The sequence below is a fragment of the Halichoerus grypus genome, chromosome 14 (genome assembly GCF_964656455.1).
Source record: "Halichoerus grypus chromosome 14, mHalGry1.hap1.1, whole genome shotgun sequence".
NCBI classification, from domain to species: Eukaryota; Metazoa; Chordata; class Mammalia; order Carnivora; family Phocidae; genus Halichoerus; species Halichoerus grypus.
This window is the reverse complement of record NC_135725.1, coordinates 87,457,595-87,483,100: the sequence shown is the minus strand read 5'-3', so window position 1 is coordinate 87,483,100 and position 25,506 is coordinate 87,457,595. Positions and strand designations below refer to the sequence as shown.

Genomic DNA, 25,506 nt, shown 5'->3' with positions numbered 1-25,506 from the left:
ACCACGAGCCGGAATCATCTGGCTAACCCACTTCTCAATGCCTTACCCACAGAAACTTTGAGAATAAATGCTTATGGTCTTCAGCCCCTAAGTTTGGGGTGATTTGTTATGCAGCTGTAGGTAACTAATACAGGAACGGGGAGACTTTTTAGTTATGAGAGCCTTTCATTGACTTGCTTCCCGCAGTGTGCTCTATGGAGTACTGATCCCAGACTAGGCTCCGGAAAAGCACAGTCTGTCCATTGCGGGCAGACCATGACTTGAATCTCTTATTTGAGATGCCCAGCACTCCTTGGCATATCCCAGCAGACCCCTCTGGGCAAGCCTTCTCCTACAGCCTTGCCCCTCTGGGCAAGCCTTACCTACAGCCTTCTCCTAACCCTGCATTTCTCAGGAGTCTTTGTGGAACTCTGGCCTCAGAGCTTCAGAGCGCTCTTTGGGAAAAACAGCCGAATTGTCACGACAGCAAGTTCCTTGAGTACAGTAAAGGATTGTGCCCAGTGTAAAAACAAAACACCCCCAGCCTGACATTCAGAGTGTGGCCTATGGTATTCTACACAAAGCCATGGTGGCCGGCGCGCCATGACAGACAGCCTGTCCGGGCCCCTTTCCCAGTTGAGGGGCTGGTTTGCCCTGGGTCCCGCCGGTCCCACCAGTCTAACACTCTGTGGTATTGGTCAGGGGTGCCAGGCCAGTGTCTGGCCACGGACCTCAGACCATTAGGGGACCATTTAGGGCTCAGATTTAGTTCCCAAACTCTGCAGCGCCAGCTCTCCTGGGTTCCGTAGCCCCCTGGCACGTGGGCCTGCTGTGCCCTCCCCACCCCTCGAGTGGGCAAGGGTCGAATCCTCAATGCCAAGGCCCCAGAGTTGGAAATTTCTCAGTGGGAATGCTACCCTGGTCTTAAAACACGAACCGCTGGAAAATAGCATTTGATATAGAAAAATTCATTTTACAGGCAACTTTTTAAGAGCGAATCCACCCCCTTCAGCGAGGGAAGCTGTGCTGAGAAAACCGCATTCTTTCGGGCCCCTGGGGCTGCGTGGGGGTGGGAAGAGAGATCTTTCTACATGTTAGGAGGCAGAGGGCTTTTCTTTTGTTGAAAACATAATTTTACCCTCATGTTGCGTTGTCTTTCCAGGCATGGACATTCTGGGGCTCTCAGGCCTTTCTGGAGCCATCTCTCCCGGATACCAGTGGCCTGGCCTCCTCCTTGGGCCAGAGTGCAGCCCCAGCAGCTGCCTCACCTGGGAGCCCCTGCCCAGGCCTGCTGCATCCGAATCTGCTGTCGTACAAGATCCCCAGGTGATCTGGGGCATATTAAAGTTGGGGAGCGCTCAGATGCTTCCCAGAACTACCATGTCCAGGTGTCCCCAGCCTGCCCGCTCCTGGGCTCCTCCCTCCCCTTCCAGGCTCTCTATCCCATCACAGATGGCTTCTCAGAAGGGCTCCAGGTGCCTTCTACCCCTCTGCACCCGCTTTCGTCACAGATATCCAGTGACATGGTCAGGGCATGAGGGGTGGGAAGTCAGGAGACCTGAACAAGAGGTTATGACAACAGGAAAGACACCCAGGCCTTACGGACCACTCACAACCCAGGAGGGAGGCAGTGAGACCCAGAAACTCAGAGAGGGAAAGCCATCTACCCAATGTCACACAGCCAAATACCAGCAGAGTCACGATGTCTCAATAGCTTTCCAGAGCACTCTGCTGCGTGAGGACTCCCTCCATGGGGAAGTGGGAGTGGCTGTGGGATTGTCAAAGAGTTACGCCTCCATCCTAGCTGGCTTAGCCCCACGGTTCCCAAACTGGGTTCCCTGGGGGGCCCTCAAAAGCCGTCTGCGGGGGCGTTCCATGCTGTTTACAGCTTCTTGCAATTTCCCATGGTCACCATGGCTTTACTGATGACCAGGCCACTGCGAGCTACACACACACCATCCCGTTTCTTCACTTTGGGTGGGATTCTATCAATCCACCACATTCAGACAGATGTTTGGACAGAGTCATTCAGACTCTCCGGGGGCTGGGGGGGGGGGCGGAAATGATGGGATTTGAACAGGCATCCTTGTTGCACCTGATTAACCTAAAATGTGAAAGGCTTCCCAAATGCAGTTTGCTTGTTGGACAAACATGGGCCTTGGGGCAAATAACAGCAGGAGGGACTTTTCTGGAGGGAGTGTAGAGAGCAAGAGGAATTCATTTAGAACTTTGAGTTACCGAAGAGAGGGCAAGTGTCTCCATTTTTTTTTTCAGCAGCGGCAACTGCTTTCCCATATTTTCTTTAAAACGAGGCGGGGGCCTCCCAGCCCCCTCCCAGCCTTGCCGGTGCTGGGGTGCTGGGGTGTAGGGACAGCCCCCATGGGCGGCAGCGCTGGGCCGCCTCAGGCTGCCCCAGGAAGCAAAGGACAATGGGGCGGGGCCAACCGTGCGCACATCCCAGGTCCTCGCTGGATGCTCTTCAGACCAAGTTCTCAGCGAAAGCTGTCCTTGAGGATGATGTGCAGGCTCTTGTTTGCAGGTTTTCAGGGGAGCATATTGGAAATCAGCCACAGAGGAACGTGAATTTCTCGTAGAAAGCTGCAAGATGGGGCACGGACCTCTCAGTGCGGCTTCCCTCCACCCGGCACCTTCCTTCCCATCTTGGGCATGTGGGTCTGGGCTGGTGCTTCTCCTGCTCTTTCTAGGCTGACCCTTGCCCTCCATCCCTCCCCCCCCCACCTCCACCCCATACCCAGAGGAGGTGTGAGGCCTTGTAGGTACTAGCCAGGAGCACTCAGAGGTTGAAGACCCAGGGCTCTGAAGTCTTGTGGATGCAGAGGACTCGCAATCAACTGACGATCTCACCTTGCAGCCCGTTGCCAAGACCAGCTTCCGCCATCTGAAGATGTCTTGGTGGTGGTGGGGACCCCAGAGCTCAGGGCCACTGAAAGGTGTCCTTCCATCTGAGACTTCGGGCACAGGATAGGGAGGGGGAGGGGCACAGTGATTTCATAAAAATGATTGTCACATGTCTGAGTAACAGGAGCTGGAGACCTTAGTTCAAGACCGCGGACTAGAACACTTGACTGAATGCCAAGCAAACTGGGCTTCTCTCTCTCTTTTTTTTTTTTTTTAAGGAAAAAAGATTTTACCTATGCATTTGAGAGAGAGAGAGAGCAAGCAGGAAGGAGGGGCAGAGGGAGAGGGAGAAGCAGGCTCCCCGCTGAGCAGGGAGCCCGATGCGGGGCTTGATCCCAGGACCCTGGGATAATGACCTGAGCCGAAGACAGCTGTCCAACCAACTGAGCCACCCAGGCGCCCCCAAACTGGGCTTCAAATACAACACAAGAGGAGTCTATTTTGCGATATAAAAAATGCACCATCGGCCTCAGCCACAGCAAAGGGCCTAGAACTCTGATGTCGATGCACCAATGAGGGGGCTTTTTAAAGCAAGGTCCTGTGGGAGTTTTCCCAGTGGTTCTTTCTGGGATGCATCAGTTACCCAGGCTTGTGTGCCCCCTGGTCCGCCAGGTGTTTTCATTGGTCTGTCCTAGGAGATGTAGCTCCCCTAAGGCAGGGACCATCTCTGGTTCATCTTTATGCCCTAAAAGCCTGGTGCCCTACAGTCAGCACTCAAAGTCCTGAGGGTGTGTCTCCCCCACCAAACTGAGCCCCTGTTGGAAGCGGGGCTCTGTTTTATTCATTAAGAGCAAAGCGCCCACATCCAAAGCCTGGCCTCTCAGTTTCTCCCAGCAGGATCTTCAACAAGTCACTTCCCCTCTCTGGGCCTCTTTCTCCTCACCCAGGAAAAGGCCATCCCAGGGGTTGTGTTAGGGTGGCCTGAGCAGGTGAAGACTTCCTTCACTCGTGCCTAGCATGCATGACACGCCCTCAAGTGGGATATCACCATCCAGTCTTCCAAGGGCCCAGTGCAATGCTGGACACACAGCAGGGGCTCAGACGTGTTCGGACAGATTTTTTTTAACCAACATTTCTTAAAGTATAGGGATAAAAATTTTATGCTATTTGTGGAAATTGCGGGGGGGAGGGGCAGAAGGAAAGGGAGAGAGAGAATCTCAAGCAGGCTCCATGCCCAGTGCAGAGCCTGACACGGGGCTCGATCCCACAACCCCGAGATTATGACCTGAGCAGAAATCAAGAGTTCAACCCTTAACCAACTGAGCCACCCAGGTGCCCTGAAAATGTTTTTGTTTTTTTTTTTAAAGAGAGAGCTTGACCTCTTTCTCCCCACCTACAGATAGGCATGAAGATTGACACATGCATGTCCCCATTTTACAGATGAGGAAGTCAAGGCTCAGAGAGGTCAGATGAGGTTCCCAAGGTCACTCAGTGGTAGAGTCAAGCTCTTAACTATTAGCATCTTGGGTTTCTAACCCCTGGCCTCTCTGAGATGCTTGCTTAAACCCCCCAGAACCAGGGGCCCCAACACAGAGATAAGCAACAGTGACCAACTGCACATATGAATTAACCTGGCCAGTAATCATATAGGAAGGCCAAATCCACTTCAAAGATTTCTCTGAGTGGGAACCAAAAGGACAAAGAAGGAAGGTTTGAACCAGGTCACACACAAAAACCACCAACTCTGGAAGAGTGCAAATTCCCTAAGACCGAGCTACCTCCGGCCGACTTCTGTCTGATTCCTTAGTAAGCAAGGAAAAGGGGGGGAAGGGGCAGATTCAGTTTAGAAGGCTCCTGGGTTTCAGTATGAGACCTGAGAACAGTTGGTGGAGGGTGGGGGGTGGGAGGATCCGTGCTCTGTAGCTTTCCCGAAGGGTCTCTCAAGCAGCTGGGTGAGCTGGTGATGTGAATCCAGGCTCTCAAGCTACAGAAATGCAGCGGTCCCTCCTGGCAAGCTATGGGACCTCCCTGACCTTCAGTCTCTTCATCTGAAATGAGTCCAGCAAAGCTTTCCTGTCCCACTGCATCTTGTGGAGCTAGTCTGGGTGCTGGGGTCTCAGCAATATATGTCCATTGAAGAGGTGCCGAACACTCAGTCGGTGAAAGCAGCTCTGGTCGCTGGGGTTGCTTTTATGATCCCTGTAACCTGAATAAAACCGGGCAGCCTTGGGGCCCAGTCTCATCACCGCGGGGGGGGGGGGGGGGCGCGGGGGGGGCGTTCAAAAGAAACACCGCTCTGACATTCCCAATCATTGGAAAGCAGTTTAAATGCTCCTAATCTCTCACAGAGACCCCAAAGGAGAATTCCTAGGCACACCACCCACAAAAGCATCCTCAAGACTCTCTGCTCCAATAACCTCAGTTTCCTCGTCTGCAAAATGTAAACAACAACAGTCCTGCCTTCAAGGAGTCCTCGTGGGCGCTCCGTGAGATATGCCTTGGAGTGTCTCAGATGGGCAGACACAGCCAGGCTGGGAAGTATGAGTGCGAACCATGACAATCTCCTTCTCCTGCCCTCCCCCACCTGCCCTTTGCATCCCACCCCAGTTAGGAGCTCTGGGCAGGGTCTCCTGCCGGGGAGTCTGGGCTGCCCAGGTCCTAGCACCCAGGCAGCTCCACCCACTGCCGCACAGAGCTCAGGAAAAGGACCCGTGCTGCGCAGGCAAACTCTGAGGAGGGGGCAGCAAGGGCCAGGGCCCTGACATTAAGGTGGCATTCCCCCTCCCCTCCCTCCTGCGCAGAAGCAGCATTCCCTGGGTGTCACCTCAAAATGTCAGTGCTCAGAGGGCCAGGCCAGGGGTTCCCCAGGCATTTGGGGCCTGCTGAGACAGGGGAGAGAAAGATGGCTCCCCACCGACCAAGGCCACTGATTGCCCTAAGCCTGGGCAGTGTGGCCCAAGGTGGCTGCCAGGGCCACAGGGTAGGCCCCACATCAGGGACCTGTAGGTCTCCCTTCTCGAGGGGCCCTGAACAGAAGGTGAGACCCCCAGGTGCGGCGCAAGAGGACCAGCCAGGGCGTCAGGGAGGGCTTCCAAGAGGAAGGGCACAGAAGGGAAGGGTTGGAGAGGAAGGAAGGGAGTTCCAGGCAGAGGCCCTGGAGAGAGAAAGTGGTGGGCTCCAGGAACAGAATGAAGCTCTCTCCTACCATCACCTCCAACGTCACCTCCACTCTCACCTCTGCCAGCCCATTTGGAGCACCGTGCCCCCTTGGGAGGTCAGGGGACCAGAGCTCTTACTCTCAATTCACAGATGGGGAGACCAGTCCTAAGAGAGAAAGGGATCAACCCCGGCTGGGACTAGAGCCTGCGTCTCCTGGCTCCCAGCTCAGGCGAGAATCAAGACGCAAGCCTGGGCCCCACGCACCCCTGGATCTGCCACGGGGTCAGTGGGCCTGCTACCATCACCCCCATTTTACTGGTGAAGAAACTGAGGCTTAGGGACGCATCCCAACATCCCTCTAGTCCTGCCGTCTTCGTCTATCTCCGGGGATCTAGGACAAGCGGGAGGTGCCCAGATGCCCTCCCCAGGTGGGGCAGGAAACAGCCCAGAGGGGGTGACTCGGGGTGAGGATGGAGGGAGCCCCCCATGGGTTGCAGAAACCAACACCAAGCCTGGGAAAGGCTGAGGAATGTGGGTGGGGATGGGGTGGGCCTCCACAGGGGGCCAGTCTGAGAGGGGCCCAGGGCCCTAGGCAGCCCCCCTCACTCAGTCCCGGATGAGACCCCGGCTTCCCGAAAGACACCACCCCCAGCGGGGCGGGGAGAAGGACCACTGCCTCCAGGCCGCCCAATCAGATGCACTCCCAGTCTGATGGAGGAGGCAGCCAGGGCGGAGGGCTCCCGGGGCCTTCCCGGAGGAGCCCCCGGGACCTCCCCCGGACTCGGCGGCCCCCCGCCCCCCCGCCCACCCCCAGCCTCATTAGCACCGACGCCCGTCGTCCTCCCCTCGGCTTCCGGTGGCTCCAGAATGTAAAGGTTAAATCCTAACCTCATCTCAGCAGTTTCTCCCGGCTTTGCCTACCCAGAGCCAGTTGCTGGTAATTATATGCATCTCCGAGCAGCCAATCAGCTGTCAGACTGACAGATACTGATCTTTTCGTTTTATTTTTAGCTCTGTGCTTCCCCCTCTAGTTGCAAAAAAAAATTCTGTTTGTTCTGTGTGCTGGTGCCTGGCTCCCAGCTCTGCAGCCGGCTCTCATCTCCGCCAGCCGGGCGGGAGCAGGAAGCCGCAGGGGCTGGAGCCTCCTGTCCTTCCAGAAATGGGGGAACAAAACATACCGGCTGCCCCCCAGCTGCGGACCCCGGGCTGCGATGGGGAAGGGAGGAGGCCGGGTGCTGCGCGCAGAGGCGCCCTCGGAGGCTGAGGGAGCCCGAGAGGCTCTGCACTTGGCGTGTGGCCTTGCACGGGAGGAAAGCAAGTCCTTACCTGCAGGCTGGGGGCCAGCAGAGAGAGGCAGACACAGAGCTAGACTGAGAAGGGGAAAGAGAGGGCAGTGGAAGGGAAAAGACAAGCTCTCACCCCCTGGAAATACTCTCCCCCCACCGCCAGAACTGAACAGAAGGGGGCAGGAATGGCTGCCGGCCTGCGAGCACTGGAATGGGAGTCAGGAGGTGGCTTTCCAGCCAGGCCTGCAGGGCACAGGCAGGGGGTGGGAGTGGGGGTACCTGCGCGGCCTCTCCCAGGCCTGGGTGCCTCATCTGCCTCTTGAAGGGCAAGTGAAGTGCTCTGCAGAGTCTGTTTGTGGGTCATTCTGAAAGGTTCTGTGGACCCCCCTGGGGGCACCAGGAAGCTGGCAAGTGTAGGCCGGCCCACAGGAGGCCCCTATTCACATGGGGTCTCTGGAAGGAGAGAAGGAATCTGAGGGCCGGGCAAGCTCTTAGGTCCCAGAGTCACCCAGACTCTAGTCAAGGGCCTTGATCCAGGAGAGTGTCAGGGGGCTCCTCTTCTCCCCCATAGTTAGCCTCCGGCTGCAGTGACCCAGGGGCCGGGGGCCTGGCCAGGATCACCTCTGCTCCGATTGGCCTGTGGGGAGGGGAGGCAGTGTAGCCTAATGGTTTGGGCTTTGGGGCACAATCACTCAAGTGCAAGCCCCAGGGCTCCCCGTTTACCAGCTCTCTGAGCCTGAGTGAATGCCCCAAGCTCTCTGGGCCCCAGCATCCCCATCAGGAAAGGGGGCCCCAGGGCCACCCCCCACTTCACAGGATTGCTCTGCGGGGTGAGGGCACATCATATGGGTCCTCACGGCCCTAGCATCCTTGTGAACGGGTATTATTAGCGTCTCTGTTGTGCGGATGGGGAAACTGAGGTTCATGTGACTCATAATTGGCAGAACTGGGACTAGAATCCCCCCCCCCCCACCTTGGCTTCCTTTTCTCTGACACCACAGATGGTGTGCTGAGAAAAAAGAGAAAGGAGAGCGGGAGAAGGGAATTAGGAGCCCGAGAGAGATGGAGGGGAGGCAGCAGCACCGTGATCAATTACTTGGGCTATAAATTTCTGCGGTTTTGCAAAGTGAGCACACAGCCTCGGAGAAGCCGCGCTCGCTGGGTCTGCTCACGAGAAACGGAACAGCCAAGCCCACGGCAGACGCTTCCGATGGTGGGAGCCAGAGAGGGAGAGGGGCCGAGCTCCAGGGTGGGGTCCAACTGGCTGGTGGCGTTGGCAGAGGACGAGGACCCACGGAGAGGAGAAAGGAGGGGAGGGGCAGAGCGGAACCGGAGCGCCAGGCGAGCATGGGAGCTGCCCCCAGGTGTCCCCTTGAGGCGGGGGGGGGGGGGTCACCTTCTTCGTCTCTTCCCAGCTTCCCCCCCCCGCCATCCCCACCCCGGCTGGGCAGCCCTGTCCACCAAAACACACCTGCCTGGCCAGCCCCCTAACGCTGCTTTCTCTGCTGGTCCTGGGGCTGCTGGGACAGCGGCTCACCGAACTTCAACTTCCTCATCTGTAAAATGGAGACAGTGTGGCATTTGTCCTGTCCCTGGGAGTGAGGGATCAGGGTGGTCTAGGATGTCGATGGCTTAGCCTGGGACCTGACGCATACACAGCAAGTCGAGTTAATGCTGCTATTACTAGAAAGATAACCAAGGGCTTAGGTGGTTTGGAGGCCCACTGAAGTATTGAGAAGGTGGAGCCAGTCGTCCCTCTGAGGAACGGGGTGGAAAGGGTTGCCCACAGTGGGGATGTGACGGGCCCTGACCTGTCCCTCCGTCTCCCAGCATGTAGGGGCCAAGGGCGGGGGCTGGGGTGCACTTTGTGCTTGGGAAATGGGCCCAGATTCCCAGCCTCCACCTTCCTGGAGCCTTGTTGAGTCCATTTAGGAAATGAGACATAGGCAGAGTCCAGCGAACCCCTCTGGAATCCACGTGCTCCAGGAAAATGGGATGCTGGGAACAAGCTCTCAGGCCTTCCACACTGTGGACTTGCAAAGACCGCAGCATTTCAGAAGCACCCCCTGCGTGCTCGTCTTCTGTTGTAGGCATGAGGAAATTCAGCAGCGAAGCATCTGGGCCCTGACTTCAAAGAGTCAGTTTTCAGGGAGAAAAACAGATACAGCAGACCCTGAACCCTAGTCTTTGGACCCCAGACAATGGCCAAAGAAATGGGAGGCCATGGATGGAACAAGAAGACCATAGACTACAGACACAATGAAATGAGCAAGGGGAGGGTGGAGGGCCTGAGGGCAAGGGGTAAAGGCCACACAGATGGTAAATCAGGGTCCTGATTTCAGGGGGGCACTGGGCACAGGACCAGTGGTCCATACTCTCCAGCCTCAGGGATTCCAGGCTGAAGGTGGTGGAGAAGCTTGCTGTTTTAAAGGAAACCTAAGATGGATGCCTTTAAAATGAAGTGAAGATCCTCTGGATGAGGATAATAACAATGTTGTATCAGTCAGGTTGGGCTAACAGATATAACAAAGAGCCCCCAAATAGTAAAAGTTTTTTCTTGCTCACATTAGTCTGCTGTGAGCTGGTGGAGGGTGGGGGGGTGGGGTTCTGCTCACTCAGGGGCCCCAGGCTCCTTCATCTCCTGTCTCATCATTTTCTAGGGCCTTGTCCTCCTCTGCAATAATCTCGGGCAAGGGGAAAGAGAGCGTGGAGGATGGCAAAGGAGGAATTTTATGGCCCAGGGCGATGGTGGGGGGGGCATCACTTCAACTCACATGCTATTGGCCAGAGCTTCGTCATGTGGCCACAACGAACTGCAAGGGAGGCTGGGAAATGTAGTCCAGCTACATGCCCAAGAGGTAAAGAATGAAGCAGGATTTAGTGAAAACATAGCGATGTGTACCACAAATGTTATCCTGTTTAGGTGGATGAACGGGTGTTCACAAAGCACCTCGTTGTAGGGCCCGGCCCCTGACTTGTGTGCCAAAGCTGGTCATTTGTCCTATAAATCCAGAGGCTGCTCTCCTAAGGGTCAGGCCAGGCATTTGAAGGCTGTTCCTCAGGAAACTGTGCATTAAAACCTCCCTCTCTCTCTCTCTCTCTGTGTGTGTGTGTGAGAGAGAGAGAGATAGACAGACAGAGAGACAGACAGAGAGACAGACAGAGATGGAGACAGAGACAGAGGGAGAGAGAGAAAGAGAAAGAAGAGACATGGATGGAGAGTTTTCTGGTTTAAGGGAGCATCCAGAGCTTTCACCAGATTCTCAAAAATTTGAGGCATAATGGTTTAAAGAGAGACAGACCACTCTGGTATTAAAGCAGCAGCTTAGCTGTGCAGCGCTGACTGTGTTTGGGACTTAGCAGGGCCTCGGTACCAGGTGCATTGATCCTTCTGCCCCCCCCCCACCCCCCCACACACACAGTAGGAGGAAGAACAAGGATTCTCCAGCCAGCATCTCCCCTCCCCCAAGCATGCCCCAGGGACCCCAGGGCCATGGCAGAGAAGGCCTCAGCTGAGCCATGACAGTGGAAGTGGCGCTCCCAGTCAGCTGCAGTGCCCAGACCAGCCATGGGGTCATGGGATGTCAGCACTGAGACAGGCAGGTGGAGGGACTGAGGCTCAGAGAGGGGACATCTGGCTCAGGGTCACACAGTGAGTTGGGGCAGAGCCCTTCAATTCCAGGCAGTCAGGTTTCTGTGATCGTAAGCCACAGCATCAGGCTGTTCACCTTGAGCGGAGAAGGGCTCGGTTGCCAGACTGAGGAGGAGCTCAGAACGGAAGGAGACGCAGGAGAGGCAAGCAGTCCCCAGTGAGGACACACAATAGCGGGCATCTTGGGGAGCGGGGGAGACTCAGTGACCACCCTCAGGGACTGGCCATCAGGATGAGCAGTGAGTCCCGCGTCCTCAGGGAAGGAGGGCTAACGACCTAGCCAGGGCTGCAGACCCGCCCCTTGGCAGGGAAGGACAGGGGCATCTGGACTGACAGCCCACTCCCCAGGCTGCGCACATGAGGGGAATTCCCCGTGAGGCAACCGGGGGGCTTTTGCCAGAAAGAGGGGCGTGGGTCCTGGGCCGGCCAAAACAGCAGATGTCCGCTCCGGCCTCCCAAGCCAGGATTGTGCAATCGAAACAAAACAATCACGGGACTGGTTTCCTGCAGCCCAGAGCCTTGACCTAAGCGGGGAATCCAGCCCAGAGCATGGCTGCAGGGCCCGCAAAACCCAAGCAGCCAGCGGGCTGGTGTTCCGGGCTCTGCTCGCTGCCCCAGGAGGCTGGTGGCTCCCTGAGGGCAGCGAGGCGAGCTGCTTGCTCCACGCCAGGCTGGGCTCACGTGGGGCTTGCCCAGGCTGGTGAAGGGACATTTCACAAGCAAGGGACATGCACCTGGAGGAGGAGCTGGGGCCAAGGGCTGAGGGTCCAGGTGAGAATTCACTGCAGGAGAGCTGGGAGGGCTGCCAACCTCACCCCACCCCGGCAGAAGGAACTAGAAACCACAGACAGAGGAGGGATGGTGTGATGTCAGGATCAACACAGTCCCCAGTTCCTCAATCAAACGCTCATCTCTGTGTCGCCCGGAAGGTTCCATGTAGATGTGATTACAGCCCATAATCGGTTGCCCTGGAGTGAGGGAGGTTGTTCCAGACATTCTGGGTGGGCCCGCGTCCATCACTTGGAAGACCTAGGGCAGAGCGGAGCCTCCACTGATGGGGAAGGAGTTCTGCCTGTGGGGGCTCAGCAGCGGCAGCCCAGGTCCCCCTGCCCCCCCAGCCCCCGCAGCTCCTCCGGCCCTGCCTTCTCTTCAGGTCCCCCCACTTCTCCGCCGCCCCACTCCCTGCAGCATAGCCAGGGCCTTACAATCAGTCTCTTCACACAGGTCTGCTGGTTCTGTTTCTCCCGCTGAAGGCTAAGGCGGATGGGGAGGGCAGGGTGCAGGGCTGTGAGCGGAGGTTCCCAGCCCAATCTCTGGATGGGGGAGGGACCCTCACCCCTACAGACAAGCGCTGTTGGGGTCGTGTCCCTAATGTAGCTGGGGAGCAAGGAAGTGCCCCCTGTAGGGGCCACACAGCCCCTTGGGGTCGGTGTTCAGAAAGATGGCTCAGAGTTCTGGTGCTGCTGGGACAGCCCTGTCCTCCTGTCCCCTTGTCCCTCTGTCCCCCTGTCCCCCAGCCCCCCATCCCCTTGTCCCCTTATCCCCCGTCCCCCTGTCCCCTTGTGTAGCAGACATATCACTGAGCTCTGGGCTGCAGAAGTCTGACACTGATTTCTCAGACTTTGAGAACCTGGAGGGCAGGGAGGAAGCACCGTCTCCTAGGAAATGAAGAGATGGGCCCAGATCACTGGTCTGGGGGCTCAGATGGTCACTGGGGTTAATGCTCTGTTTGGCATACCCTCCCCCAGACAAGGTGGGGACACAGGGGGAGAGGAGAGAAGGGGAGACGCCCCTGACTTGAACCACAGGCCTGCAGGCATTCGAGGCACACACACAGGTGGGCAGGACATTTATTCATTGATGAAACATGAATATGGAGCCCATCACTCCAGGCTCTGGTCCAAGCCCCCATGGTTGTTCTTTTCATCCTCACCAGCTCCCTGAGAAGTGGATGAGCTGTTATCTCCATCATGCCCATTTTACAGAAGGGGAGACTGAGGCACAGGGAGGTTGACTTGTTACCCAAGGGCCCACAGCAAGCTCTATTGCCCTCGAGCCCAGCCCCACTCTCTGATCCTGAGACCTGGCCCCACTCTCCTTTGTCTCCAGGCCTCTGGATAAACCTCCCCTAGGAGGCCTTCCCTCCCCTGGCACTGGCTAAAAACACCGAGTCAAGAGGATTCTGTCTGACTCCCATGACAGCACATGCCCGGCCCTGTCCCCTTCTCTTTCATCATGATGTTGGTTTGGTCTTTTGGGCTCCCGCCCCCCATTATCCAAGCAATAAACACTCAGATGGAGAGTTTAGAGGCCTCACACCATGATGTAATTGATCTGTCCCACGTCTGCAGGTCCCCTCCAGACCTACATACAGGGTCTATGTCATACTCATGGCTGCTTCCGGGGGGTGGGGGTCCAGCCCAGAGCGAGGGCGGGGAGTGCCTCTGCCACCCACCAGGGCTTTGCAAATCTTGGGTTGGTTTGTTAACCCCGTGCCTGGTGACATCCATCACAGTTGTCATCTGGGCTGTCTGCTGTGTGCCAGGACCAGGCTGAGTGCCTGGCACCCTTCGTCCTCCCAGCCTTCGGACATGCTGTGGTCCCCACCCCTACTCTTCTGATGGGGAAACTGAGGCTCAGAGAGGCTGGGCCATTTGTCCAGGGTCTTGTGTCTGCAGCTCAGCACTGGAGCTTCGCAGCAGCCCCTGCCTCCCACGGAGAGGCATCCAGGGCCCCGTTAGTTACCTACCACCAGGCTTAGCGCAGACATGTTCTGCCCAAGACCTCACAATGCTAAGACAGAAACAAGAGGCTGCATTGAGCAACATCCACTCGCTACGTTAAACAGCCACAGGTGAGAGCCCCTGCCGCTTAATGCACGGGGCTGAGGCTGAAAAGCATTTTTACCTTAGCCGTGCTTCCAGAGGTTCTCATCAACCTGGTTTGCCTAAAGCCAGGGAAGCAGGGATTAACTGAGTCTGGGCAGTTTCCATGGAGCCCAGATGGTGCAAAAACGACATTTAGCCTCTCCGGGGGCGGGGGGGGGGGGGGATCGCACCATGGGCTGGGGAGGGAGTCACCCGGTCCCCCAAGAAGACACCTGGAAGATCACCCCACTGCCGACCACCAGCATCAACAAGAAGATGTCTGGGTCCGTGGACAATCCCAGCAAGTGACACAGGGGCCATTGGACACCATCCACATTTTCTGACACTTCCCCTTGCCCCAAAGAACACGTTTTTCCTAGCACTCTGGCCCCTGCCCTCCCCAGGCTTGGCTGCAGCAGCTCCGTCCAGCACCCTGTTTCCCAAGTCCTGGCTGGGACCAGGAGACACCAAGGAGACAGAATGTCACTGTCAAGCGAGGAATCCCAATACAGTTATTCATCCATCCATCCATCGATTCATTCATTCCATGTGTTCACTGCAAAAGCCTTAATCATTAGATCCTTTCTCGCCAGCACCTAGAGGGTTGGGAGCAGTCATCTCTCTCTCCCCAAATGCCCCCAACCATCACTGACCTTCCATACGCCAGGTTCACTGGCACTGGGCTGAATGGACGACACCTTCTCTGGGCACCAGATTTGATTAGACAGTTCCTTCAGTAATAATAACAGGAGCTGGTACAGAGCTCCTTACATGGGCTCAGGACGCCATACGTTATCCCATTTACAATGGCCCTAAGATGCACGTGCTGGTATCGTAAGACACTCTATTCATTATTGCAAGATAATGTATTCATTCATTAATTCTTCCAACAGATTCTTGTTGAGCATGGACTCCACCCCCGACCCCTGCCCAGAGGGCCCAGGGAGACCCAAGGTGAATAAGGCAGGGCTGCTCTGAAGGAGCTTAAGGCCCTGGCAGCCAGCTTCCAAGATGGCCCCTCTGGGTATTCCCGCCTTTGTTTCGTGACCAATAAAGCCAAACGGAGCTGACCGTATGTGACAATACGTGACTTCCAAGGCTAAGTCACAGCGGGTACTGTGCCTTCCGCCTCACTCCCTTGGATTGCTCACTCCGGAGGAAGGTAGCCACCATGCTGGGAGGACCCTCAGGCAGCCCTGTGCAAGGCCAAGGGCTTGCCAGGGCTGCACTCGAGCCTGGCTGGATGGAGCTACTCTGGAGAAGGCTCATCAAGCCTTCCCCGACTGCTGTCCCTGCTGACACCTGACTGCAATCTTCGAAGAGACTCCAAGCCAAAACCACCCGGTTAAACTGCTTCCAAATGTCTGACCCACACAAACAGTGAGATAATAAATGTTTGTTGTTGTTTTCAGCTACTGTGTGTTTGGGGGTTGTTATGTAGCAACAGATGAATACAGTGGTGTGTATGTGTGCGCGCGTGTGTGTGTCAAACTCGTAAGCAAATGAATCAAGTGCTAACAGAATGTAGGGGCCGGCCAGGGAAGGAAGGATGCGTGCTAGCTGGGGGAGGTATTCCCGGTGCTGACCTTGAAAGTCCAGCGGAGGACACAGACAGTACGATAGTGATCCACGAACCATTCATTCATTCAAAAAACACAACTGTGCACTTGCTCTGGGCTCAAGAGGACTCATGCCGGGGCTTCCGTGGGAAAAACACAGACTTAATGCCAGCCGTGATAAAGCTCTCATCCTGGTAGGGGAGACTTACCAGGTAAGGTCGTAAATAAACACAGAATCCCAAAGGAGATGGGGGCCAGAAGAGACAGGGCAGGCCTCCCTTAGAGCCATACAAACTGAGACCAAAAGGATCTCCACAAGTTGGCCAGGTGATGCCGGGAGGCGCAGGGAGACAGCACGTGCCAAGGCCCCCAGGGGGAGACGAGCCTGGTGAGTCAGAAGAAAAAACTCCAAGTCAGTGTTGTGGGAACAGAGTGAGCAAAGGGAAGAGGGAGATGAGGTATGGCTGGCAAAGTGAGGCACAGGCTTGGGGGTTGGGCTAAGGCTTTTAGTCCTTGAGCTAAGTTGGATGGAGAGTTGTTGATGGTTTTGGTAGAAGAATAGGTGTGCACTTGAACACTTTTGTTGCTGCCCATAACAGAACACCTGACTCTGAGTGGCTTGAATCATAAAGTTTATTCAAGAACTACTGGGATGGGGCGCCTGTGTGGCTCAGTCGTTAAGCGTCTGCCTTTGGCTCAGGTCATGATCTCCCAGGGTCCTGGGATCGAGCCCCGCATCGGGCTCTCTGCTCCGTGGGAAGCCTGCTTCTCCCTCTCCCACTCCCCTTGCTTGTGTTCCCTCTCTCACTGTGTCTCTCTCTGTCAAATAAATAAAATCTTAAAAAAAAAAAAAGAACTACTGGGATAAGGGGCACCTGGGTGGCTCAGTCATTTGAGTGTCGGACTCTCGATTTTGGCTCAGGTCTTGATCTCATGGCTCCTGGGATTGAGCCCCATGTCAGGCTCTGAGTTCAGCAGGGAGTCGGCTTGAGGATTCTCTCCCTCTGTCCCTCCCCCCTCTCAAATAAATAAATGAATCATTAAAAAAATTCCTGGGATAAGAAGTAGTACTGGGTCAGTCCAGTGGCTTAAGAGTGCAAGATTACCAATTTTTTTAGAGGGGGGAGGGGCAGAGGCAGAGGGAAAGAGAGAGAATCTTAAGCAGCCTCCACACTTAGCACAGAGCCTGACCTGGGGCTCGATCTCACAACCCTGAGATCATGATCTGAGCCGAAATCAAGAGTCACCCCTTAACCGACTGAGCCACCCAGGCTCCTCAAGAGTCAAGATTAAGATTTTTAACTTAATCACATCTTCAAAATTGCTTTGCTACATAGACTGACATATGAACTGGTACCTTCTGCCCTTTAACTCTATTGTCCCTGAGGTTTTTTTAATCTCACAATTGTCACCTCATTATTGCAAGGAAGCTGCCACAGTTCCAGGCATCACATCCTCACCCACCAGCATCCAGAACAGCTCTCTATGAGTGTGAAGTTGGGGGGGGAGGGGAGGGAATCTTCCCCAAAGCGCCCAGCAGACTTGGGTCACATGCTCACTCCATCCCAATCATTAAAAATGGGGAACAGGATTGCCATGAATGGTTTGGACTGACGGTGATTGATCCCCTGGGGCTGGCCTCAGTGTCATCAAACAAGACTGGGATTCTGAGCAAGCGGAAGTGATAGGATTATGTAATTGTGGCAAGTGCTTTGAAAGAGGAGTACCAGACCTCTTCCTAAATCCTGCGCATGTTTGTCCAGCACGGGCTGTGCCCGACGCCGACGCTGGGCGAGAGTGACACGAAGCTGGGCGAGGTCCTGCATCCGGGAGCCTGCATGAGGACGGAGGTGGTGAGCTGCCTGCAGGAACAAATGAGTCCTTAGAACTGTGTCCGCCTCCGAGCAGTTTCGGACCCTCCATCTCCCAGCTGGCTTCTGCAGCCATTGACGCCAGGCTCTCCCTCCTATTGTAGGACAGGAGTTCAGGGGCCCCAGCGACAGCTGCACTCCCTCTGTTCTCCCAGGTGACACCTGTCTCCCACCCCTGTTTCCCCAGCCCCCAAGGAAGCTTGGTGTTTCTGTGGGACATGGAGAGCTACAGGGTTTCCGAGGAAAGGAAAAGGGATGGAGTGCTTCCTGAAAAGACTCATGGGTTGGCTAAACAAGGAAAAGGCATTCGTGGGAGAGGAAAGCCAAGAAGCTGAGATGCTCGCGAGCCATGCGGGTGGCAGGGCGAGGCTCCTGTGGGCTCTCCCATCCCGCCAGCTTGGATAGCCTGACGCCAGCAGCGCACTCAGGCTGGGTGGCTTCTCTGGGGGGAAGGTGTGCGAGCAGGCACGGTGCCTTTGTTTCATGTGCAAGAGAGAAGCTGCGATTCTCAGGTGGAGGGGAAACCCAGACCCTACTGCCAGCCCAGCGGAGGCGAGATGCCACCATCTCACCGCATAGCCCTGGGTCAGGTTGCTGTTCCTTCTGGTGCCTCAGTCTCCCCATCCTGTAAATGAGGGTGCTCTACGGGCGATCATTTGCACATTTTAATACAATGAAACTCTGCATAAGTACAAAGTGGTCCACCTGGAATTACACTTTTGCCCTCTGGATTTTATTTTTACTTAAAAGTGCAACAGAACTTTATCACTGTACGCAGGTGCCCTCCTCACGATAAACAAAGGCTTCTTCTTTAGAGGAGCTCACAGAATTGTCATGCACTGGTTGCCCAATTACTATGTGTGCAAGCAGACATTCATCTCCAGAGCCACCTTCCTCTAAGGCAAAGAAGATTCCAGAATTATTGGCCCATCACCTTCTAACCCATCATGGATAATCTGCTTATTATATATCGGGCTTATTGTTGAAGTCAGCGTTTTTGTTTCTTATGGCTGCAGTAACAAATTCCCACCAACTCCATGGCCTAAAACAACACAAATTCATGATCTTGTAACTCTGGGAGGCCGTCTGAAATGGGTCCACTGGCCTAAAATCAGGTGTGGGCAGGGTTGTCCCAAGAACCTAAAACAGGGCCTGGCACGTGGTTGGGGCTCAATGAATATTTGGTGGCTCATGAACGGACGTGCTCCGATTCTCGCAGGGAAATGGCCACAAAGCTGTGACTAGAACCAAGGCGCCCCGTTTCCAGCCCAGTTCTGACTGGGGGGAGGGGGGAGCAGGCCAGCGGCTTCTCACCTGCTGGGGCCTGAAGGTGCCCAGGGAGAGGGTGACCGGGAAGTAACGTTGGGCTTTGGTAACGGAGGACGGTTCATCCTCGGATCCCGGCTGCTGAGAGGCAAAGCAAGGCTCTGGCAGGTGCCACGGGCCAGTGGCCTCCGCAGCTGGGAGAACTTGGCCTCTTCCAGCAGGTACAGTGAGTGCAGCGAGGAACTCTGCCCCAGCCAGGCGTGAGGGTGGCCAAGAAGAGGGAACCAACCAACTGTGGGTTCTTTGCATACCTGAGGGACGTGTCCACGGGGGCTGTGATTCTGCCGTAATGCCTGCTGCCCGGTTTAGTGTCCTTTTGAATCTTCGTTTGTTTACAGTTCAGGGTGTTTTAAGGTAAAATGGACACATGGTGAAATGTATAAATCTCATGTGTACAATTTTATGCGTTTTGACCACCGCAGACACCTATGTAACCCACACCCTTATCAAGCCGTAGAAACTTTCCATCATCCCCCAAAGTACCTTTGTGTCTTCCCAGACGATCCTGCAGCCCCAAAGGCAACCAATATTCTGATTTTAACCGCGGAATATTTTTGGGCCTGTTCCAGAACTTCCTATAAATAGAATCATACAGTTTGTGCTTTTCGGTGTCTGGCTTTTTTCATTCAGCGTAATGTCTGTGTGAGTTCTCTGTGTTGTGTGCTGATAGTTCATTCCCATCTTACTGATGAGTAGTATCCCATAGTATTCTCCATTACATACAAATTGTGTTTGGACATTTGGGTTGTTAATGGACATTTGGGTTGTTTCCAGTTGTGGGGGGGTATTAAAGAGCCGCTATAAACATTCCCATACAAATCTTTTTGTGAACATATGCACTTATTTCTTTCGAGAAAATATCTAAAACTGGAATTGCTGGATTATAGGGTAGGTGTATGTTTTACTTTATAGAAAACCAAGGAAACTCTTCCAGAGTACTTGTAACATTTTGCGTCCCCATCAGCAATTTCTGAGAGCTGGTTGTTCCGTGTCCTTCCCAATATTTGGTGTTGTCCATCATTTAAAATGTTAACCATAAACTCTCCTAATCATGAGATGCCATAGTAGTATCTCATGGACTTTAATTTGCATTTCCCAAATAACAAAGGATGTTGAGCACTTTTAAATGTGTTCACTGGGGGCGCCTGGATGGCTCAGTTGATTAAGCGTCTGCTTTGGGCTCAGGTCATGATCCCGGGGTCCTGGGATCACTTAGTGGGGAGTCTGCTTCTCCCTCTGCCTCTACTGTTCCCCCTGCTTGTGCTCTCTCCCGCTCTCTCTCTCAAATAAATAAATAAAATCTTAAAAAAAAATATGCTCACTGGCCTTCTGCATACATACTTTTGTGGAGTGTCTGTTCAAATCTTTTGACCATTTTTAATTGGGCATGTGCCCTTTCATTAGACTTATCTATATAATCCGGATACCAGCCCTTTATCAGATATATATTTTGCAATGTTTTCTCCAAGTATGTGGTTTCCCTCTTCATTTCCTTTTTTTAAATAACTATTTATTTACTTATTTAATTTTTTTTAAAGTAGGCTCCACGCCCAACATGGGTCTTGAACTCACGACCCCGAGATCAAGAGTTGCATACCCCACTGACTGAACCAGCCAGGCATGCCCCACCCCTTCATTTTCTTAACAGTAAGCAGAAGTTTTCAATTGTGAGGAAGGGAAACTATCGATATCATTTATGGCTAATGCTTTCTGGGTCCCACCTCAGAAATTTTGGCCAGCTTACAGGTTATGAAGATTTTTTTTCCCTATGTTTTCTTCTAGAGGCTTTATAGTTTTGGTTTTTACATGTAGGTCTATGATCCATCTTGAGTTAAATGTTGTGTATAATGTGAAGCAAGGATCAAGTCTCATTTTTCTCAATGTGGACATCCAGTTGTTCTGGCACCATTGGTCCAAAAGACTTCTTTTCCCCACTGAAATGCTTTGGCCCCTTTGTCAAAAATCAACATGCTGTGTAAGCATGGGTCTGCTGCTGGACTCGCTAAGAGTTACATTAATCTGTTTGTTTTGCCTTGATCCCTTAGTCTTGAAACCAAAGAATGTGAGTTCCCCAGCTCACAGCAAGTTTTTGGTTACTTTATGTCCTTTAAATTTCTTTTTTTTTAAAGATTTTATTTATTTATTTTTGAGAGAGAGAGAGAACGAGCGGGGTGGGGCGAGAGGCAGAGGGAGAAGCAGACTCCCTGCTGAGCAGGGAGCCCTATGCGGGGCTTGATCCCAGGACCCCGAGATCAGACGCTTACCCGACTGAGCCACCCAAGCCCCCTAAATTTCTATATAAATATTAGAATCAGTTTGACAATGTATGTGCTTCCCAAGGCTGCTGGGATTATAATTGGGATTGTGCTAAATCTACAGGTCAATGGAAGGGAACTGACCTCTTCACAACACTGAATTTTCCGACCCATGAACATACTCTTTCTTTCCATTATCTTAGGACTTCTTTAATTTCATTGTTTTAGTAAATTTACTACCAAGCATTTTATGCTTTTTGTGTTATTATAAATGGAATTTGTAAACATTTCATTTTTACCCCTCCACACCTACCGGAATGGCCCAAATCCAGAACATTCACACCAAATGCTGGCGAGGATGCGGAGCAGCAGGAACTCCCATTCATCGCCGGTGGGAATTTAGAATGGTACAGCCACTTTGGGAAACAGTTTGCAGGTTTCTTACAAAACTAAACACATTTTTATCATGTGATACAGCAATCGTGCTCCTTGGTATTTATCCAAAGGAGTTGAAAGCTTACGGTCCACACAGATGTTTATGGCAGCCTTATTCATACTTGCCAAGCCTTGGAAGCAACCAAGATGCCCCTCGGTAGGTGAATGGATAAATAAACTGTGGTACATTCAGACAATGGAATATTATTTCAGTGGTTAAAAAAAAAAAGTGAGCCATCAAACCATGAAAAGACATGGATGAAACATAAATGCATATTCCTAAGTGAAAGAAGCCAATCTGAAAAGCCTACATACTGTATGATTCAAACTATACAACATTCTGGAAAAGGCAAACTATGGAGGCAGTAAAAAGATCAGTGGTTGCCAGGGGTGAGGGGAGGGAAGGACGAATAGATGGAGCACAGAGGATTTTTAGGGAAGTGAAAATAGTCTACATGATACTATAATGGTAGATACATCTCATCATACGTTTGTCCAAACCCATAGAATATACAACACAAAGAGTGAACCCTGATGTAAGCCGTGGACTTTGGGTGATAACAATGAGTCAATGTAGGTTCATCAATTGTAATACATGTACCACTGTGCTGGGGGGTGTTGAATATGGGTGAGACTCTACATGTGTGGAGGCAGGTGGTATGTGGGAAAGCTCAACAAATTTAAAAGATTGAAACCAGAGTGTATTCTCTGACCATAAGGGAATCAAAGTAGAAATCAATAACAGAAAGAGAACAGAAAAGTCTCTGAACACTTGGAAACTAAACAATGCATCTCAAGACTATCTATAGATCAAAGAAGGAGTCTCAAAAGAAACTGAAAAAATACATACTTCTGAATGACAACAAAAACACAACATATCAAAATCTGTGGGCTGCAGCTAAAGCAGTGATGTGAGGGAAATTTATAGTACCAAATGCTTACATTAAAAAGATAGTCTCAGATCATTCATCCAACCTCATACCTTATGAAACTAGACTTTAGGAACAATTCTATGTGAATGAAATATCCCCCCTGCAAAGTACGAACTTTAAATACAGTTTTGATCTAATAGTATTATGTTTTTTTAAAAGAAACTAGAAAAAGAACAAAATAAACCCAAAGCAAACAGAAGGAAAGAAATAATAAGTATAGAAGCAAACATAAATAAAATTAAAATAAGAAAAAGAATAGAGAAAATCACAGAAACAAAGAGCTAGTTTTTTGAAAAGATCAATAAAGTCAAGAAACTTCTAGCAAGACTGACAAAGAAAAAAAAGAGAAAGAAGACACAGATTATCAATATCATGAATGGTGGGGCGCCTGGGTGGCTCAGTCGTTAAACGTCTGCCTTCGGCTCAGGTCATGATCCCAGGGTCCTGGGATCGAGCCCCGCATCGGGCTCCCTGCTCCGCGGGAAGCCTGCTTCTCCCTCTCCCACTCCCCCTGCTTGTGTTCCCTCTCTCGCTGTGTCTCTCTCTGTCAAATAAATAAATAAAATCTTAAAACAAAAATCATGAATGGCATAGGAGGTACTCTGTAGACATTGAAGACATCCAAAGGACAATAAGGAATATTGTGGACAGCTCCATACATATAAATTTGACAACTTAGATGAAATGGACCAATTCCTTAGAAAGCACAAACTATCACAACTCACCCAATCTGAAATAAATCATTTGAATAACACTGTAACTATTAAAGAAATGGAATTCATAAAAGACGGGAACACTTCCAATTCATTTTATGAGTGCAGTGTTACCCTGATACCAAACCCAGACCAAGACGGAGCAAAAAAAGAAGACTACAGACCAATATCCGTAATGAACAGAGATGCAAAAATCCTTAACAAAATATAAGCAAACAGAATTTGGCAATACATAAAAAGAATTATATATCACAATCCAGTGGGGCTTATTCTAGAGATGTAAGACTGGTTCAATATTTGAAATCACTGCAATCCAGTGTATAACAGGCTAAAGAAGACAAATCGCATGAGCATAGTAATTAATGCAGAAAAAAACTCTTGACAGAATCCAACACCCAATCATGAGAAAACTCAAAGAAAACTAGGAGTAGAGGGGGGCTTTCCCCACTCAATAAAGAACATCTCTCAAAAAATCTACAACTAACATTATACTTAATGGTGAAAGAGTAGGGGCACCTGGGTGGCTCAGATGGTTAAGCGTCTGCCTTCGGCTCAGGTCATGATCTCAGGGTCCTAGGATTGAGCCCCACGTCGGGCTCCTGGCTCAGCAGGGAGTCTGCTTCTCCCTCTCCCTCTCCGCCTGCTTGTGCGCTCTCTCTGTGTTTCAAATGAATAAATAAAATCTTTTTTAAAAATGGTGAAAGAGTAAATGCTTTCCCCCTCTGGCTGGGAACAAGGAAAGGATGCCCACTACCAAAATCTATACTTAGTGCTAAAAGCTCTAGCCAGAGCAATAACGTATGAAAAGAAAATAAGAGGCATACGGATCAGGAGGCAAGAAATAAAAATGTCCCAATTCACAGATGACATGATTGTCTATGTAGAAAATCTCAAAAAAGCTACAAAAAAAAAAAAAATCTCCCAGAACTAATAAATGAATTCATCCAGGTCACAGAGTACAAGATCAAGACACAAAAAATCAATCATACATCTATATGTGAGCATTGAACACATGGAAACTGAAATGTAAAATATAACACCATTTATAATCATTCCAAAAAAATGAAATCCTTAGCTATAAATAACAAAACATGTACAGAACTTATATGTTGAAAACTACAAAACACTGATGAAGGAAGTTTTTAAAAATTTGTTGTTGTTTTTTTTAAATAGCTTCCACACCCAGCACTGAGCCCAATGCAGGGCTTGAACTCGTGACCCTGAGACCAAGACCTGAGCTGAGATTGAGTAACTCAGATGTTTAACCAACTGAGCCACACAGGTGCCCCTTAAAAATCTAAATAAATGGAGAGAGAATTCGTGTTCATGGATTGGAAGAATCAGCACAGTAAAAAGTGTCAGTCGTCCCCAAATTGGTATGTAAGTTTAACACAATTCCCATCCAAAGCCAAGCACGATATTTTTAAAATATAGGCAATATTGTTATAAAATTTATATGGAAAATCAAAGGAATTAGGATACCTAAAACAATTTTGAAAAAGAAGTGAGAAGAATCACCCTCCCCACTTTTAAAACAATATCAGCTACCATGATCAAGACTGTAGTGCTCGTGGAGGAAAAGACGCATAGGTCAGTGGAACAGAACAGAGAATCAGCAAAAGACTCACACAAATACATTCAAATGATTTTTTTTACAAAGGTGCAAACTAATCCAATGGAAGATGGTTAGCCTTTCAACAAAGGGTGCGGGAGAAATTGGATAGCCACAGACGAAAAAAAAAGAGAAAGAAAAACTGAACCTCACATGTTATACAAAAACTAAGTCTGAATGGATTGCAGACTCACACGTAAAATTATAAGACTTTTTTAAAAAAGGAGACCATAGGGGATAATGTTCAGTATCTAGGGCTACACAAGGAGTTCTTAGATTTATCACAAAAAGCATAACCTGTCATAGAAAAAGAATTGGTAAATCGGACTTAATCAAAATCGAAAACGCTTGCTCTGCCAAAGACCTTGTTAAGAGGATGAAAAGACAAGCTACAGACATGGAGAAAATGTTTGCAAATCAGCTCTCTAACCAAGAACTTGTATCTAGATCGTACAAAGGATTCTCAAAACTTAATAGCAAAAAAAAAAAAAAAAAAAAAAAAAATCACAAACAACCCAAGTAGAAAATGCACAGAACACTGAGGATATATTTCACTTAAGAAGATATATGAATGGCAAGAAGGCACATAGAGAAGATGTGCTACATCATTAGTCATTAGGGAAACACAAACTTAGGCCACTATGAGACGTCACTACACACCTACTAGAACAGCCTAAATTAAAAAAAAAAAAAAAAAACCCAGAAAACAAAATAGTGACAACATCAAAAACTGGTGAGGATGCTGAGAAACTAGGTCATTCCTGCATGGGTGGTGGGAATGAAATATAGTACAACCGCTCTGCAAGAGAGTTGGTAGTTTTTTTCAAAAAAACTAAGCATGCGTGGACTCTACAACCTAGTGATCAAGCTTCTGGGCCTTTAGCCCAGAGAAATGGAAACTTCTATCCACACTAATTCCTGCACGTGAATGTTCATGGAAGTTTTATTGGTAATAGCCCCAAACTGGAACCGACCAGAACACCTGTCAGTGGGGGGATGGT

The 25,506-nt window shown here is 51.3% G+C and overlaps 2 long non-coding RNA genes across 2 annotated transcripts; one reads left to right on the top strand and one right to left on the bottom strand.

Annotated features, from left to right (window-relative positions):
* Positions 1–931: 931 nt before the first annotated feature.
* On the bottom strand, positions 932–6,946 carry LOC118547063 (uncharacterized). Its single transcript, XR_004922918.2, has 3 exons — positions 6,886–6,946; positions 2,845–2,948; positions 932–2,577 (listed from the first exon to the last, which is right to left on the bottom strand). It is a non-coding gene; the product is annotated as an uncharacterized LOC118547063 (long non-coding RNA).
* Positions 6,373–15,213, top strand: LOC144380083 (uncharacterized). Its single transcript, XR_013443865.1, has 2 exons — positions 6,373–6,451; positions 14,696–15,213. It is a non-coding gene; the product is annotated as an uncharacterized LOC144380083 (long non-coding RNA).
* The last annotated feature ends 10,293 nt before the right edge of the window (positions 15,214–25,506 follow it).